Source organism: Polistes fuscatus, unplaced genomic scaffold, assembly GCF_010416935.1.
Source record: "Polistes fuscatus isolate 324 unplaced genomic scaffold, CU_Pfus_HIC Scaffold3, whole genome shotgun sequence".
NCBI classification, from domain to species: Eukaryota; Metazoa; Arthropoda; class Insecta; order Hymenoptera; family Vespidae; genus Polistes; species Polistes fuscatus.
In genome coordinates, this window is record NW_025113107.1 from 13,058,483 (window position 1) to 13,078,609 (window position 20,127).

General features: G+C 28.0%; 1 protein-coding gene across 5 annotated transcripts in view; it reads right to left on the minus strand.

The window, feature by feature from the left end:
- Nucleotides 1-20,127, minus strand: part of LOC122520103 (protein tyrosine phosphatase type IVA 1) — a 53,411-nt gene that overhangs the window by 15,057 nt on the left and 18,227 nt on the right. The window contains exon 1 of one of the 5 annotated variants that reach the window (XM_043640057.1): nucleotides 2,870-3,076. The exons of 1 other annotated variant lie outside the window; for it this stretch is intronic. The gene's annotated coding sequence lies outside the window, so the exon portion shown is untranslated. Of the gene's footprint in view, nucleotides 1-632; nucleotides 717-1,752; nucleotides 1,828-2,276; nucleotides 2,506-2,869; nucleotides 3,077-20,127 lie in introns of those variants that run through there. 3 more of the 5 variants (XM_043640058.1, XM_043640060.1, XM_043640059.1) reach the window with 3 other exon arrangements.

Below are 20,127 nucleotides of genomic sequence, written 5' to 3' on the forward strand. Positions count from 1 at the left end.
TTGATTGTACCTACTTGTTTTATTAAAAACAACAAATTAATCAATCTCTCCATATTGTACAAACAAAAATAAGACGACAACAATAATAATAACAACAACAATAACAACAACAACAACGAAAGAAAACATAATAAATAATCTTAGCTGATAGTCTCGGAAAAAAAAAAATATACCGGAAAAATATTATTTGTTATTCAAGAAATAACGTCAGCTATACGATGACGTTCTTTTATCGAAATGTCACTCATGCTAGTGCACCACACGACGACGACGATGACGACGTATTACAATTTACTATATTTCCGTATAAAGTGCTCGTTAAAAAATTACATAAGATTCAATTAGAATAAAATATAAAAATGCTAGTAAATAAAGAAACAAAATCGATTATTACAAATTTCAATGAACAAAAACGACGAATTCTTCCAAATGATTGACGATAATCATCTAATAATAATAATAATATTATTATTATTATTATTTTCTTCTTCTTCTCGAGGGAAAAAAGAGATCCAAAGAAAATAAAATGACGAAAAAATGTTTGACTTTATGGAAAGAGAGAGACAGAGAGAGAGAGAGAGAGAGAGAGAGAGAGAGAGAAAACAAAAAATATTGTTCAAAATTTTACATACGCGTGTAAAAATATTTCAGCCACAGTTGTATGAACTGAGGATAGTGAAGAATAAGATGATGATATTATCCGCGTGCCAAAGCGTTCTCACCAATGTCAAAGAAGGAAGGAAGGAAGGTATACTCGTTCTCGATCTTCCTACGATCTTGCGCGATGGACTCGTTTTATGAAATACAGACATATTGAGAGAGAAAGAGAGAGAGAGAGAGAGAGAATCGAAACGTAAACGTGCCACGTGACTAACATAAGTCTGGCGCCACGAATGCCAATGCATATCCGTTCTAATCTTTATTATATTATTTTACCCCCCCCTTCTCTATTTTTGTTTTTATTTTTCCAAGTAACGATGATAACGATTATTCGAAAATTCGATAAAAGTAATAATTTTATTGTTAGAGTTTAATATGAATTAATATAACAAATTTTTTTTTTTACAACCATACTGTAAAACGTTTGTTCAATTTATTAAAGCCGAGCAGTTTTGTTTTCATGTAGATTTTGCTTCCAAATTACATGTTGCTATAAAATTTGTATTCTTGTTTTTTTCTTTTTTTCTTTTTTTTTTTCTTAAATTTAAATTATATTCGATGTAATAATATTTTATAGTAATATCTATCAACTATCGGTGATTTGTGTAATGATAGTAATTTTGTATATAGAATTAAATTATTTTAGTAAAAACACAATATTATTTTGTTGTATTAAATATATAGAAATTGAATTGCGCGCGCAACGAATCGTTCCAAACTTCAGACTTCTGCCAGAATGGCGCCCATACTCAAATGAAGATTCAAATGTCACGGTTCTTATTTCTATCTCTGTTCTTTCTAAAAATGAACTTGACTTAGGACTCGTTGTTATACAACGAAAATCGTTGACCCGTATTTTCCTCCCTTTCCGCTTCCTCAATGATTTTATTCATAACTTTATCAAATTATTTCAAGAAACGTTAATCGATTTTAACACTTTAGATTAGATAAAGAAAATTTCACTCTAATCGTCATTTAAAAATTTCTTACAAAAGGGTAATCAAGAATTAGAAGTAAAACGATGGACGGGGAGGTGAAAAAAAATGAAATAATGTTTATTTCGAAAGTGAAAGAATGAGCAAATGAGCTAACCTCAAAGTGGCACTTGTTTGAAACCGAGAGGGGTTAAGGTCTCGTTTCCTCTCTCTTTTTCTGTATTTTCTATTTTCCTTTCTGCGATGATTGTGTAACTAATGTTACTCCTTTTAAAACGAAAAGTAACTATATATTACACAGATTCATAAATAGAAATATTTTGTTGTCAATAATTTTAAAACGATAATAACTGTATGGAAGAAATTATCACATACATACACACACATACACACACAGTAGAACACGCGTGATGCACTCACTTGACGCAATTAAAAAAAAAAATAAATATATCGGAAGTACGAGTTTAACACACGTGGATATACACGAATGGTATTCCTTATCTTTTCTTTGAAAATGCATTTAACATTCTTTTTCCTTTCATTCTCGTAACTTTATCATAATATTTTTTCAACTTAATCAAATAATAAAAAAAAAAAAAAAAACACACACAAAAGAAAAGAAAAAGAAAGAAAAGAAGGAAAAGAATGAACGTATAATTAATTCTTTCGATAATCACTTACAACAGTATCACTCGAAAGTCACATTCTAGAAGCTTTAAAGATGTTCTTTTCCTAATATCTTCCAGGACTGTGCTGTGGTATTTTTCACTTACGGTCTTCGTTTCGTTAATGATAATAACGAAAAGATTGTAGAACAATTCACCGAAGTAATAATAAAGAAACCACCACCACCACCACCAAACGAACTAACGAACCAACTAACGAACTAACGAACGAGGTATCGATGGCTATCGACGATGTTAGAACGCGATCAAAGATAAGATAAAAAGAAAAAGGAATTGACAAAAGTAATTAACGGATGGAATAAATTAATAGGAACGCGCGGAAAAGAACGGGGGTTGGGTAGGAACGATTTCGATTGGACGACGACGCGAAAAACGAGGAAATAAAAAAAAAAACAAGAAGTACCACACACACACCACTAATAGTGAACGAAGAAATAATACCGCGATAATATAACGATTGATTGGTCAATTCTGTTTTCTAACGATTTATACGAAGATATTTTCGTTGGTAATGTAATTTTCGTTCGTACTTTCTTTCTTTCTCTTTTTTTTTTCTTTATACGAGAGAGATTCGTATCTTTCACTCACTTGTTAAACTCTTTTTCCATAGGACGAGAAGATGACGTGAGAAGAAGAAGGTAACGCGCTCTCGTGACGGTCGCGTTGAATCTGGGCCAGCAGTGGCGCGCCGACGAAAATAGAACGGTGTCGAGACAGCTCTTCCCCTCTTTCCCCACTCCACCTTTCTATACTCCCTCTCTCACTACTCACTCACTCACTCACTCACTCTCTCTTTTCCACTTCTTTCCTTTTCCTTCTCTCGCTATACTATATTATTTCTCTCCCCGAGAACAACTTTTTAACTACACTGTGTATCACCGTGTGCATGTATATATATATAATGATACACACTGTCGCCACCGGTCCGTAGTAAAACCAAATTTCCCCCACCACCAACTAACTATCCCCACCACCTAAGGGGAAACGAGCACCGTCGCTCGATCTATAGGCAGTTACATTCAACGACCGTGACGCGTTAGCCGCTAGGAGACTCGGCCACCAATCGGAGTGAGAGTTTCCTTACGTTCCTAGTGACGTCACGGCTGCCCCTACTGACTGATACAAACAATGCTCGAGTACGAACAAATTTTATTACTACCAAACTGTCGGATTCATTTTTTTTTTCGTTTCTCGTATATCACTACTCCACCCACACACACATTATCGTATTTTGTAAAACTATCGATTGATTTTTGAATTTTATTAACGATGTAATTAATTACATCTTTCTAATAATATTTATTTTATTTAGAATATTACGTCGTTGTTTTATAATCGTGCGAATAACGACGATCTTTTTTTTTTTAAATGTTTAAAGTAAAACGATACTAGTGACTGCGTCACTTTATGGATGAGTCAACGATTCTCGTAAGATTCAAAATGGACATATTAAAATGTGAATATGACTATACTTTACATATACTTGATGTTCGAGTAATACGATACGAGAAACGTATATTTCTTAAGTTAAAAGAATTTTAACTGATCGAACACGTGTTCAGAAAGAAGAAAAAGAAGCTAAATAAATTAAAACTTATCGTTAGAGAACACAATGATTAATTGATTCGCGATTATTTCAGTTGCATGCGTACCATTTGTAAATACGCGATGATATACGCGCGCAGCGTTTTCGAGTAGTTTTGTGCCAACCGAGGTCAATTGCGGTTAATTAAACGTTTCTATTTTTTTCGAGGTCGTTTACCTTTTATATTAGAGATAAACCGAAACTACGAACGAAATTAGTTTTAGTCTAATGCCAAGAGTTTGAGGGAAAATGCGTCCAAAGTAAGTGTCAGGGTTAATAGATCAACGTTGGGTACCTTGATTCGGTCATTTTGTAGATCAACGTATGAACAACAATGTTAAACCGAGAAAATTTATAGTTGCGGAAATACGAACATGACGAAGGTGTATTTGTATAAGGAACGATATCGTATATAATAATAATATGTATATATATATGTGTGTGTATACGTGCAACGTGCAACTCTGCGTACTTTGAAGATTAGTCACGTTTTCGGTTATTCTATTCTACAAGTATATACTTGTAGTAATAGGACGACACATTTACGAACTTTAAAGAAAACATTTTTTTCGACAGATTTTCGTAAAAAATATTTGTTCATATTAAAAAGTTAAACCAACAAGATTACGGACGATGAATTTTCTTGAAAAGTCTGGGATTTTTTTTTTCAGTTGATTTAAGAAAAAATAACAATACATTTCTACCTGGGAAAACTATTGAATGAAACATAAATAAATATCTTTGACTAATGTAGAAAATATGGATCTTTTTACACTTCCTACAACCATTTACAAAAAAAAAAAAAAAAGAAAACAGAGAAAGAACTTCCGATCTTTGACCATTTGTATACCTGAAGAATACAAAAGCAACAATTTATCTATTCTTTCCTTTTTTTTTCCCTTTCATTTTACATAAAATCCAAAATTTCTGGCCAAAGCTGTTAGAATAAAAAGAATTTTTCTAATAGAAGTGAAAGTTCCATTACAAAATACGTGACGAATATTAGACAAATAAGTAAATGATTGTCATTATTAAAATATCATTATAGAAAATATAAGATAAGAATAAAGAGAAATAAAAAGAAAAATGAAACACAACGATTTCTCTTAATATCTTAAATATTTGTTGATAAATATTAAAAAAAAAAAAAAGAAACAACAAAAGTTATCACTAGTCATTACTAGTTATCACCAAGTATACACGGTGAATCATTTTTTTTGTACTACCTCTTCTTCTTCCTCGTATTACGGTAATTCATAAATTCAAATAAAAGAAAAATTCAACATAAATTTAAAATACATATGCAACGGTACATTGATCACATATACATAATGTATTCATGTATCTATGACAAATCTGACATTTCGGAGAACGTACATAGTACCTCGACAATTTGGAGTATTAAGCTTCTACGAAACCACACGAATTTCCAGTCGCGTTCTTATCGATTTATGCATTACAAGGAGATTTGCATTAATTGTAAGTTAACGCGTACCATGTCCCCCTAACCAACAACCCCCCTTTCCCCCTCAATTTAATCTCCTAAAGGTTTGATAGTTTGTTTTCAAAGTGTTTTAAAAGTGATGTATATATCATCAATGCATTTTCGTTTACCACAATACACACAAACACACACACACATATATACATATACAATTCTGTTCTGATATTCTTGAATAACAAACAAAGATTAAACAAACAATTAGATGAATAATGAAGAAAAAAGGTAAAATTCAGGTTCGGATTAGTAGCAACGATCGGATTTGATTCGAGCTGCTGCTCTGTAAGATATAAAAGTGAGATTAAAATAAACTAACGGCGGATTTAATCTTGTCGGATCTCATCTCGTCTTTCGTCAGAGATTCGTTCTCATTCTAGTCTCTCGGAGATTACATTCGCACAATCTACAAACCCGAGCAAAGTTCATTTCTATTGCTGGATAGGGAATTTTCCTTTGATATTTTACACAACCGACATTCCTTTCTTAGTCTAATCAAAACTATTATTCCTTACGTTGTATGTCATACGTGTTTTCTTGTATTATTTAATACAAAAAATATTTCTCTCTCTCTCTTTCTTTCTTTCGTTAAATGCATGTATGATAAATACTTCAAACGGTGTATTTAAAACACTGATAAGTTTGTTACGAAAATTATTTTTATCGGAATATAATTTATAAACATATTTCAAATTGTAATAATTATTTGACCAACCGATATAACTTCCTATATATGTATATATATATATTTTTTTTTCGTATAACTACCAAAAGTATTTTTATGAAAAAAAAAAATGTCGAATCGTTATTTCGTGCTTACCCCAATGTACGATGAAATGTATTCTCGGCATGGAATAGTTTTAAGTGATGTTTCTAGGACAATTGATTTTTTCTCTTTTTTAATAGTAACGAAAGATGACGAAAAAGAAAAAGAAGGATATGTATTTTAAGAAATTACATGCATATCTAGTACCACGAAAATTCCACTAATTCTGTTGAAAAAGAAAGGAAAAAAAAAAATTAAATTCCAGCATCGTTAAAATAACCAATGGACACGTGAGTTATGGGTCTTTCCTGGAAAATAGTTGAGTGTCTTGGTAAAAGGTCAGGGTCAACCATATTGGGCGACGAACAGCTGGCTAGTGATTTTTAAAAGAAAACTTCTGAAAGAGAGAGAGAGAGAGAAGAAACTACTTCCGAAAAAAAAATATCAACTCGACGTTCATTAATGTTTAATTACAAAAAATTAATCGTAATTATACGCTCGAGCTAATAAATAAAATGATTTTCATTAAGCAGTAACGTTCGATTAATTAAGTTGCTTTGATTATTTTTTTTTCTTTGTCGAGATTATTCATTCTCGATTAGTTCAATAATTTATGAAGTATAATAATTAATTGGTAAAAAATTTTTTTCCTTTAAATCAAATAAATCAAATATTTAAATTAGATTTGAAAAATTTCGTATAATAATATTTTGCATTTAACGTTTATATTATTTGACTTTATTAGAGAAATATTATTTATCTATATTTTGACAATATTTGAGAATATTTATTATCTATTTTGTTTATTTATCTGTAGATAATAATATGTAATAATATGTAATTAGATTTTTACAAATTTCATATAAAAATGTTGCATTCAATGTTTATTGACTTTATCAAAAATATTATATTATATAAAAATTATATCAATGTTATTTTTTAAATAAAATTATTAAATTATTTATTATCTGCATTTTCAATTCTAAAAAGAGAAGATTATTTTTATTTAAGTTATATATATATATAAAATATCAAAAATATTATATTATATAAAAATCATATCAATTTTATTTGAAAAATAAATTATTATTAAAAATTATTAAAAATTAAATTATTTATTATCTGCATTCAATCCTAAAAAGAGAAGATTATTTTGATTTAAGTTATATATATATATAAAATATCAAAAATATTATATTATATAAAAATCATATCAATTTTATTTGAAAAATAAATTATTATTAAAAATTATTAAAATTAAATTATTTATTATCTGCATTTTCAATCCTAAAAAGAGAAGATTATTTTTATTTAAGTTATATATATATATAAAATATCAAAAATATTATATTATATAAAAATCATATCAATTTTATTTGAAAAATAAATTATTATTAAAAATTATTAAAAATTAAATTATTTATTATCTGCATTTTCAATCCTAAAAAGAAAACATTATTTTTATTTTAGTTATATTATATATAAAATTTTTCTAGGTTTAGTATTAAATAATTTCTTTCAGTTACTTTTTTTTGGGGAGGGTTTTTTTTTGCATCTTCAGTAATATATAAAATTCTTTGACAGAAGTCTGTCTATCTTCGATCGTTGACGTAATCGTAGAAGAAGCCAGGTTTGCAAGAAAAACGTAATTTCGAAACGACCAGAGTTAAAGCAAAGTAAAATCAGAACAGATCAGATCAGAGCAAGCGCATAAGGTTCTTCTTCTTGAGTATTTAACGGAAAACACGATGTTCAACAAGTATTCCTGTACACGTTAAAGAGAGAAATAGAAGCAGAAGTAAAAGTAGAAATAGAAGAAAAAGAAAGAAGAGTACCGGAGTGAGAGAATAGAAAATAGAATTCTATTGGTCTCAACTGAGAATTTCTCTCGCTAGGTTTCATTTATTTTTTTCTTTTTCTTTATTTTTATTTTTCTTTTTATTTTTTTTTCTTTCTTTCTTCATCTATTTTCCTTTTCCTTTTCTTTTTCTTATATTCTTTCACCAAATGTCCATCGTCATTCATCCAACAACAATAAGTTTCAAATTTATATGGAAATTTTTTAGTATCCGGAATTACACACACACATATTATATTTTATATATAATACTATAATATAATAAATAATAATATATATAATTTAAAAAAATTATATTTTGTTTGTATTACACATACACACACACACATATTATATTATATATATAATACTATAATATAATATGTATAAATAATAAATAATAATATGTATAAATAAATGTGTATTTTTTATATTATTATTATTATATTATCTAAATAATAATATATATAATTTACAAAAAATTACATTTTGTTTGTACTACACACACACACGATATACGTTCATTTTTTAAAGTGGTGGTGGTGGTGGTAGTGGGTGGTGGGTGTTGGATGGTGTCGGAAAGCTCGTAAATATATATATTTTGTTTTTGTTTAAAAGCGAAAGGAAAAAAAGTATTCGACCTAATTTTTCAAATTCCCATCCTTCAGTCCCTTAAGGTAGGATGGAAGTTCTTCGGACCATTTTCAAAGGTGGAATCGACGACTACCACCACCTTTCGTTCGCTTGGCCTGTTCATTTATGCAAGAACGAGAATTCGGGTCAAGCTTATCCATAATCACCATATATATTATACTTCGTTAAACTTTACGGAACGTGGACATGAATTTATATAGTTTAATATCTCTTCGATCAGGGTTCTTTTATTTTCTTTTTTTTTTTTTATTACTTTTTCTTATTTCTATTTTTAATCGTTATATTTATATCACATATCAATATATATTTATAATAATCAATTATTAAATATAAAAGTTCTAACGCGCATTATGAATAATTAAAAAAAAAAAAGAACATCTAATATTATTACCACTTATTGGTAAAAAAAAGTAATCAACTTTTGTTTATATAATTCTTTTTTTAATATATATATAATTAATTATAATTAGTCGCAACATATGAAGATGAAGATTTTTATATTTAATAAACGTATACCAAAATAACCATTATTGGATTAGAACAAAATTATTAATTCTTTGTTAATATCAAATATATCAATTATTATTTATTTTTCTCTCAATATAAAGCTATTACTTTTGGAAAACCCTATACACACAAATTACACCTAACTGCAATACAACTATATATTAACGTTAGAAATATTTATTTATTTTTCTACTTGTTTTTTTTTTATTATTATGTTGAAGATACACATTTTAATGGTATTAATTCCTACCCCCATTAAAATACGAGCAAAATGTATGAAAAAAAAGAAAAAAAAGATACGGTAATTAATTAAGTTATATATTTTTTTTTTCTTTTTTTCTAGACGTGAAAACGTCATCTCATCACCAGTTGCCGTAATCTTTTCAACCAAGAGAGTTTAGCGTGTTAAATTTTCACCTTCGTTACTCTCTCCTCGACATGTGAGAGAACCCTCAAAGATTGCACGTTATTGCAAGCGATTGCATAAGGTTGCGACTAGTATTGCATAGTGTTGCATCGCGCAAGTCCGCTCAAACGATCGCGTTTGTTACTTTATATATACTGTGTCCTACTAACATCGTCATTGTCATCGTTATCATCATCATAATCATAGTCATAGTCATTATCATTATCATTATCATTATCAACATCATCGTCATCGTCGATTTTTTACTTACACACATTTTCGAATACCGATCTAACAGTTTGAATTATTTTTCTGTTTCATTATTAATCGTTCATTTTCAATTTTTAATGAATAATATTAATATGTCAATATAAATCAAATAAAAAATATAAATAAAAATATAAATAAAAATATAAATAAAAATATATCATATATAATATATGATATATATAAAAAAAAATATAATATATCAAATAAAATATATAAAAAAAAATAAAATATATCATATATAATATATGATATATTTTATATAAAAATATATAAATAAAAATATACATAAAATATATAAATAAAAATATATAAATAAAAATATATAATTATATATATTATTATATAATAATATAAATAAAAATATATAATTATATATATTATTATATAATAATATAAATAAAAATATAAATAAAAATATAAATAAAAATTAATCAACAAATTGAGATATATTTGTTTTTGTTTAACAAATTATAAATGATCATTAGAAATATTATGGAAGACAGTTTGTGGAATTAAATTAAATTAAGAAGAACGTGTATATATATATATATATATATGTGAGGGTTGAAGTATATGATTTTAATGTAACACAAACAAAATATCAAATAAACTATACATGTTATACGTAGATTTTGATGAAAGTTACTTTCGCGTTAATAAATCCTACGAAATAAATTACTATTCCGTGAAAAATATGTAAATGAAATAGAATATATCTACGAATTACTACGAATTTTTTGTAAAAATGTTCTAACGTGTGTCTGTGTGCGTGTTCTTTCTTTCTTTCTTTCTTTCTTAAAGTTACACACTTGTTAGATATTTCTGAGAATTCTTTGAACTAAAACTAGCAGTGGTATAAAGTAAATTCTTTTTTTGACATTTGTAGATTTGTTAAGAAATAGTCGAGAAAAGAGTTTTTCTAAGTTTTCTAAGTTTTCTAAGTCTCACCGGAGAATATTACCACCTTTACCAACCGAATATAACTTTTCAAATTTTAGAAATGTCACTAAAAAGTTGCATTCTTTTTTTTTCTTTTTTTCTTGATTCCTACGTTGGCAATGAAACTGAAAATTAATATATATTATTTCACTATGGTTGTACGGAAACTCTTTTGATTTTTTATTTGCCATTCTAACGTCGTATTGTACATGGAAAAAAAAAAAAAAAAAAAAGAAAAAACTAACAAAACGTACTTCAAGTTCGCCGATGCGAGTAAACTTCTCGGTCCGTTGTTTCAAAAGCTCACCCATAAGAAAATAATAATTGGGTTAAGGTTGTTGCTGTTGTTGTTGTTACCAACGTCAAAGAATTTTCGCTGGATAGTTGTTCTCTTTCAATCTTATTTGTTCTGTCTACTTTCCTTAAAGTCAAAAGAAACAAAATCTCGTTTGTACAATAAAAAGAAAAATGTTTGAAATTAATAGAAACAATAAATTAATTACAATTTCTTTCTCTCGTAATACGATAATATAATAACGATTTGATAGAATCTTTTGTATATTTTATTTTTTTCTTTTAAAAATTTACGTAAAAATCTGACAATTTCTCGAAATAGATAAAACACCTGTTTTGTTATTAAAAATTCGAGAAGAAAAATGAATAATAAGGAATCTTCGATGATATTTTTTTTTGCATGCTCGATAATAATTAAATCGCATAATTAACGACGTTTAATTCGTTACTTATTTCGTAATTTTTTTATTCCGGAAACAATGAACGTTCCCTCTTCCTCCCTCCCTCCCACCCTGCTACCCCACCTCTTCCTCTTCCTCCTCTTTTGCATGCAAGTTACATACATCCTGTTTCACTTGACTGACGTAACAAACAATCAACATTGTGTCTACTTATGCGAGCGTGGGTGGCGCGAAGGGGGTGCTGGGAGGGGGTAGACGAGTAAAACTAACGATAGGATTACATTTTTACACGTGAAATAAATAAACAAAAAATAAAAATAAAAAAGATGGGAACGAGAGAAGAAAGGTTTGATTTATTTTTGTCAAATCGTGTCTATGTGTGTGTATATATAAATATAGATTCATTGAAACTAGCCTTATCGTAAAAGGATGAATAACACACATTTCTGAATAATGTTACGCGATGGTTAAATTTATCTTCTTACCGATAATAATGATAAAATATACTTTATACAACTTGAAATACGATTATAATTGTTATATAAATCTTAATTGAAAGACTCGAATTCATTGCGTCAGCTTAAAACATAAATAAATCAATAAAAAAATATAGAAAAATAAAAAGAGAGAGAGAGAGAAGAGGAAAGGGAAGGGGAAGGGTTAAAGGAAGAAACGTGGGCGTGATATCAAAGGAATGATTAACTTACGTCATGGTTGATACAAACGTCAGAGTTTTATGACGTCACGAATCACGACATTTCAATATTATGACGAAAAGTCAGGTTGATAGATACGCAACACACACACACACATACACACGAAATCAAATACATATATCGTGTTGTATCGGGTGTACAGATAAAATGATACGAGAATACAAAATATCAAGTTTGTATCACTGTATATTATACATGCACACGTACATGTATAGGATACTTTAAAAGATTAATATAAAAAAAATCGTACGACTTTTTTTTTCAAATCAATGCGACGAAAAGAATGATAAAAATTGACTATTGCAATGGTAAATCGATTGGAGTCAAAGAAAAAAAAAGGAATAAAAAGACAAAAAAATAATAATAAAAGAAACGATCGTTACTTTTTCTTTTTTTTTACAGGGGAAAATTATTTCAAATAGTATTATCATGGAATACGCGAAAAAAAAAGGTAAAATAAAATATTTAATTAGAATAATGCTTGTATAATAGAAAATCAATGATTGCACGTGTCCCATGGTAAAACTTGAAAATATTGTATTATTTATACAGTAAGTATGTTAGTATAAAAATATACTAAACTACTGGGAATTATTTAATCAATAATCAGAAATACAAATATATGTATGTTGTAATGAATATAAGTTGATAGAAATGTTAAGAAAAAAAAAATTGTTAATTAAAATTACGGTCACCAACGACCAATTAAGAAAATCATTCGGATATGTAATATATTATACTTAAAACAATATAAAAAATTTAACAATGTTTAAACGATTCGTTTAAATTCGATTGAATTATCTCTCCCCCCTCCCTCCCCTTTCCCACCCCTTGTATTATAGGTGCGTATCGTAGGTGTATACGTTCTTTGAGATTATTCCCTTCTCTCACCTCCCCTCCCACACACTAATGTCAAATCGATTCACGTGTTCAATCGAATTGAATTCAACTGTAAAGGAACAAGTGACCTTTTCCCGAGAAATTTATATCCTTTAATTTAAAAAAAAAAAAAAGAAGAAAAAAGAAAAAAATTGTGAGCGTGCGTGTGTGTGTGATTCATTGGACGACATTGGTTTGAATCAAATTTCGCTTTTCGTTTGATTGAAAATGAAAAAAAATAATGGTAAGGGTATTCAAACGGATAACAAAATTCACGATTGGGTTATTGAAAAATGTTAAAAATGTGAATCAAACGTTTAAAAGAAGATCATTTACTTGTGATTTGAAGTATGTCTGTTTAATAATGAAAGAAAAAAAATAAATAAAAAAAGAAAATGATGAATCGTTGAAAAAGATTTGTTTAAATATTAATAAATTTCGTGTTGACAATTAATCAACAGTTTGAGACTGTAATAAGAATTAAAACAAAAAAAAACACGTGTATAATTAACTAACAATTAATTAAATAATATTAAATAAAACGTTAGAGAATACAATAAATGTCAATGTTAGTGAAAAATGTACTTTTTTGATTTGATAAAAAATTAATTAAAAAAAAAAAAAAATAAACGAGAACTCAATTTGTTGACAAACGAACGAACATAGTGGATAAATAATTATTAATTATTACGAAATTAATATAAATAATGAATTATAATATATAAATTGTAGTTTAGGTAATATTAATGAATGTAAATAATTTATGTCAAATCTTTGTTAATATTAAAAAGAAAATAATATTCTTACCAGGTACGCGTTTGTAGTTTTACGGTTATCGATAAAACGACCGAACTGTAACTGTTCTCGATTATTTACAAGAAAATATTTATACTAACTTTTATTTTGTTTTTTTTTTGTTTTCCTCTCCACGTATCAATTCGGATATTATTAATATTGAATATTTCCAACGAATTTATTCTTTAATAATAAATAAATTTTTGCTTATTTATTTTTTTGTTCATTTAAATAAATTTTTTACGATCATTAAACGTAATCGATGAACGATCAACAGAATTTATTCTTTTTTTTCTTCTATCAATTAACATTTTCCTTATTTAATTTTCTATTCTTCGCAGTCAATTATTAATTATTTAACGAACAATTATTCACCTAGGTTAAACAATATATATATATTTTATCTTAATATTTTTACGAAATAATCAAGAAAATATGACAAATTATTATTAAAACGAGTTTTATCTTTATAACAAAAACTTAACTTTTTATACTTTGGTTTGGGGTGGGAGGGGGGAAACAACTACCCCAGAAAATAAAAACAACATATTATGTGTACACACACACACACACATATGTATAATAGAAAGAATTATGAAATAAGAACGATACGTGGTCGGTTGGCTTGTCTATGCTTCCTTTTTTTTTTTTTTGTTACATTAATCTTGCTCGTACATATATTGTTATGCGAGTTGATAAAGAAACAAGAAAGAAAGAAAGAAAGAAAGAAGGAAGGAAAATGAGTAAAAGGGGTGAGTAAGGGTGGAAAAAAGGGAAAATAAGAGAAAATAAAGAATGACAAAGATAGAGAAAGAGAAAAACCAGGGATGAATATGGATTTATGAATATGGAAGAGGGTAAAAAACCTCGAGGTTGGCTAGCAACAAAGGGTGTAGTATCCCCCACTATTACTCTCTTTACACACCCCTTATTTCTATCGTTGTACACTACCCAAGCTGCCACCTACACTTCCTTCTCCCTAACTTTCCCAGACTAGGTAGGATCAGGGGGTAAAGGGGGTAGGAAACGTGAAGAGGGTTTCTTCTCCTCAGTCGAGTAACGGGGGAGGACATCGAACCGTGCCCATTAAGCTTCCTTCACACCGAATACAATTATTCTTTATCTATCTATCTATCTATCTATCTATCTTTACATAAACTTGTTTGATACTTTAACGTAACGGTACTTCAATACTTTTCCCCTTGTATTATTTTCTTTTTTTCTATTAAATATTTTCTTCTTTATTTCTTTTCATTTAACAAGATATTAATCGATTGCACTCGATTTAACATCGTAATTCTATAATAATAACGATGATTATATTTAAGTAATACTGTTTCACGAATATTTTTTATAATATATTATATAATATTTAATATATGTGAAAAAAAACAACAATCTTAAATACGTCGTTTAGATGCATTGTAAATGCATTAATGTTTTTACAGTCTTCACAATATTAGTTTATAATTTTTATAATAGGAATATTATTTTCTAAATTACGATGTAGAAATTAATTCCGCGTGAAACGTCAGTTGGATTTCTTCGAACGATTAAATATTGACTAAGCATTCTAACATTTATATACGTGGAATATATATAAAAGAAAAGTAGTTTTCCTACCTATAGGTGGATTGAAAAGTTGTGAGCTTATCGCGAAGAAGAGTTGCAAATTTTTCTCATGATTTTTCAAAGGTTTCATCAAGATTTGTTCATACATACCTGAAACAAACGAAAGTAATATTCATATATAATAAAAATGTATTTTAAAAATGTATTATAAAAATTCTGAGCTTAATATGTGAAAGGTTGAAAAGTTCTGAGCCAATCACGAAGAAGAAACGAAAATGTTTTTCATAATTTTTCAATGATTGCATCAAAATTTGTTAGCACATACAGTTTTAATAAAAATCCACGTATTTTGCTTCTATATCAATCAAAATGGTTAATTACGATCGTTTTCTTTTCGTTTTTCAATGAATGTTAATCAATTTGAAATTCATTTGATGCATTATTCATTTCTCGTAGATCGTATGGCACGTTGGAAGTTCCACTTTCAAAGGTCAACCCACCTGGTGATTGCCAGGTCTCAAATTATAGGACAAGCTAGTTTGTATCATGACTTTCACTTAACAATATTATTCCAGTGATTTCACATTTGACGTTAGAAATGGAATGCAATTATCGATGATTCTATATGCACGATCATAAAATTCTTCTATCAAAATTAAACTAACGAAATATTAATTTAACGTTAAATGAAGAATAATAAGCGAATAAATTTGTTCATCAAACTTATCACTCATACTCTTCTTATCGATTTATCTATTTACGATAAAACAATCTCTATAAAGTGTCTTAACAGTCAGTAAGAAAATATGTTAACAATATATCTTAAGTATCATAAAATATCATATATATATATATATATATCTCTAAAGTTAATAAAAATGATTATTTATTTTTTTTCCTTAAACGTAAAAATGTTAAACGAGTATCAAAATGCACGTACCTTCATACAAATATTCTAAAAAAACAAATCCTACGATAATGATATTATTATTATATCAAAAAGATGATTAAATTATTCTATATATATTATATATAAAACACTCAATGTAATTATTATTATTTATTATAAAAAAAATGATCTTAGTCTACTTGTTTATTGTTAACTGTATTTAACATGTAATTTCTGTAGAATTAGCTTTAATAACAAATATTTTATACGAAACAAAGAAGAAATAGAAATAGATTAGGTCACTTTTAAATGAATATATGTAAGTTTTTCATATATATAATTTATCTAACTATCTATCTATTTCTCGTTAACATAGGTATAACCTTCACGTTGGCGGCTTGTGGAACCTGAACTACCTGTAAAATCGATATTTCAAGTAGGTCAGTAGGTTAGCAAGGGAAGAATGATAAGAGGCCACTTTACTATCGATAAGAGTAGCAAGCTAACTCGTTCCCTGTTAATGTTACTTTTCAAGAACGTGGGAGAGAGGGAGGGGGAGGGGAAATGAATAATCCGCTTCCGGTATGCAAGAAAGAAAGAGAGAGAGAGAAAGAAAATGCGAATAAACGTATCGTGAAATTTTGAAATCAAATATGATTTGAAATGAGCTCGACCGTTGATTATTAATTAACGTTTACATGACAACCATATGTGCATCGAATTATTACCTATTATCTATTATCTATTATCTATTATTTATCAAATCAAATTATATATATATGTATATGTATGCATACATAAAGTTATAATTATGTTTGCGATCAACAATCACGCGAAATTGCTAGATTTAAACGTTTGTGATATTCCCATTTGTTTGTTTATTTAATAATAATAATATCTATGTCGAGATGAAATTCGACGAAAATAATCTTATTAACGAGTTAATAATAACTCATCGGTTTTTTTTAAACGATACATGATAATACAAATTGTTCAAGTTTTTTCATTGAAAATTTAATAACGATAGAATAATAATCCAAATTTTTCATTCGTATTATTATTATTGTCGTGGTGTTTGTTTATTAACAAAAAATTAATATTACATTTTTCTCGTTAATTCTATCAATTGTCTCACTTGTCAATACGATTTAATATACGAAAACGAACAATTTTTATCGTTTTTAATTTATCAGTTTGAATTACATTATTCTTATTCGCGAATTTTTTTTTTTTTTTTTCGTAGAAACAATTCTAAATTTAAGTACAAAGTTTTTCCTATGACATTTCGTTGAACGTTTAATCGATAAATTCTCCGAAGGCTTGTGCTTCTGCTGCCTGCCTACCTTCCTACCTACCTGCCTGCCTACCTGCCCTGTCTTTTCTCTCTTTCCTTTTATCGAATCACACATACGAGAGTAATACCATTTATATATATATAAATCTAACATATAAGTAAGTATTCAAATACCAATTGTCCCGTTGTTATTCACCTTTGAACGATGAAATTATTTTACACTCGATACAATAATACCGCAAGTAACAACCAAATAATAATTAAACCAATAAATTAAACACTCGAATTCAAGTGTCATATACTTTTCATTTTTCTTTTTTATTTTATTTTCCGATCAAAAATTAATCAAAAGTAATCAAGAGGAGTGGTGAACTGGAGAGGGAAGGGGGGAGGGGTGAGGGGAATGTAAATAAATAACAATCGAATATACAACAGGTGTGGTATGCGTGTCGCGCTTATAATTAATCTCATTTTACGCGAAAAATATTATTATTATTATTATTTTTTTATACCTAACTTCTTCAATGGATTCCGATAGACGAATTCGATAGGGGGAGGGAGTGGGGAATTTGTTTTTCTTTTTTAAATAAATATCACGTGAAAAATAAGAAGATAATAGATAACGAAAAAGGATTCAAAATAGCATTCGATGTGGTGTGTGTGTGTGTGTGTGTGTGTAATCGTAAGATGATATTGTATACACACTATACAGGATAATTCTCTTCAGAGGTGGGTCTGGCAAAAGGAGGGAGGAGGAGAAAGGGGGAAGGAAAAGGTGGGGGGTGAGAGGGGGTAGAGGGGGAGGGTCCTCCTCCAGACATTGCCGATCGTTAAGCAAGGTCAGTGACATCGGTCGTCTACCCGTCTGGCTTTTGCGTCGAATATCTTTTTCATTGGGTACCCACCGTTCCTGTCGTGAACTGAGCTGAGGTGAGGGGAGAAGAGGAGGGGATAACGTACCCTATCACCCTACCACCTTACCCCCCCTACTCCCTTTTCCTTTCTTTCTTTCTTTCTTTCTCTCTCATTCACTTTGTTCGAACCTTTATTTTTTTCCCTGCCCCCCTTTTCTCAACGAAATTCATGTGAAAATAATTTCATTCGAGCACGTCTCCTCGACACTTTTATTTCCCCCCCCTCCGATACCCCCCTCACTTCATTTTCATCTTCCTCATTCTGTTCTCATTATAAGAATGTTTTAATAGGTTGATTATTTATTCAATGTTTTCATCAAAACATTACCTTGGCCTGATAACTTATGTTAATTCGTATTATATCGAAAGTTAATTTCTCTTTTTTTGGTAAGTAAGTATGTATTTTAATATTGAAACTAAACAATTTTAGGTATTTTTTATTATTATTTTTATATCGAATATTAATAATTGACCGAGTCGATAAATAAATGATCGATATTTGTAATACAATTTTTGAATATATTAATATATTTATATATATGTATTTTAATGAAAATATTTATAAATATGATTATTTAACATATATTTGTATATTATTATTATTATTATTAATTGTGTGTGTCGATAAAAGTTAATTTCTCTTTTTTGTTTTTTCTTTTTTTGGTAAGTAAAAGTATATATTTTAATATTAAAACTAAACAACTTTAGGTATTTTTTATTTTTATTTTTATATCGAATATTAATAATTGACCAAGTCGATAAATAAATGATCGATATTTGTAATAAAATTTTCAATATATTAATATATATATGTATTTTAATAAAAATATTTATAAATATGATTATTTAACATATATTTGTATATTATTATTATTATTAATTGTGTGTTGATAAAAGTTAATTTCTCTTTTTTGTTTTTTCTTTTTTGGTAAGTAAGTATGTATTTAATATTAAAACTAAACAACGTTAGGTATTTTTTATTTTTTTTTTATAGCGAATATTAATAATTGACCGAGTCGATAATAAATGATCGCTATTTGGTAATAAATTTTCAATATATTAATACATATATGTGTTTTAATAAAAATATTTATAAATATAACTATTTAACATATATTTGTATATTTAATTACTATTGCATTATAAAAATGATGCAATTAATTGTATATTATTATTATTATTATTAATAATAATTGTGTGCGTCGATAAAAGTTTATTAAAAATTGCAGATATTTTTTCTTTATATTCTTATATATTTTACAATTAAATACAAACAGCAAAGAATTTCAAATAGAACACGACTGTTAGTGAGATTGTGTGACTCGTTAGGCCAATGATAATCGGACTTGAAAGTAGAAAGAGAGAGAGAGAGAGACAGAGAGAGAGAGAAAGTGTACTCGAGAGTAGAGAATCCGATGCACATCGTTGCATTCCTCTTCGCATAGAAGGAACTTGTTCAACGAGTTTTCGATTCTTTACAATATGAATTCACAATTTGCGAGAATCTTACTTCGATAAATCGATCGTTTCAATATCTATTCATGATTATCGATACGAAAGATAGAACCACCTAATTGGGTGGCAAAAGATTTTCATTCTTTTTTTTTTATTTTCCTACTTAACGAACAAA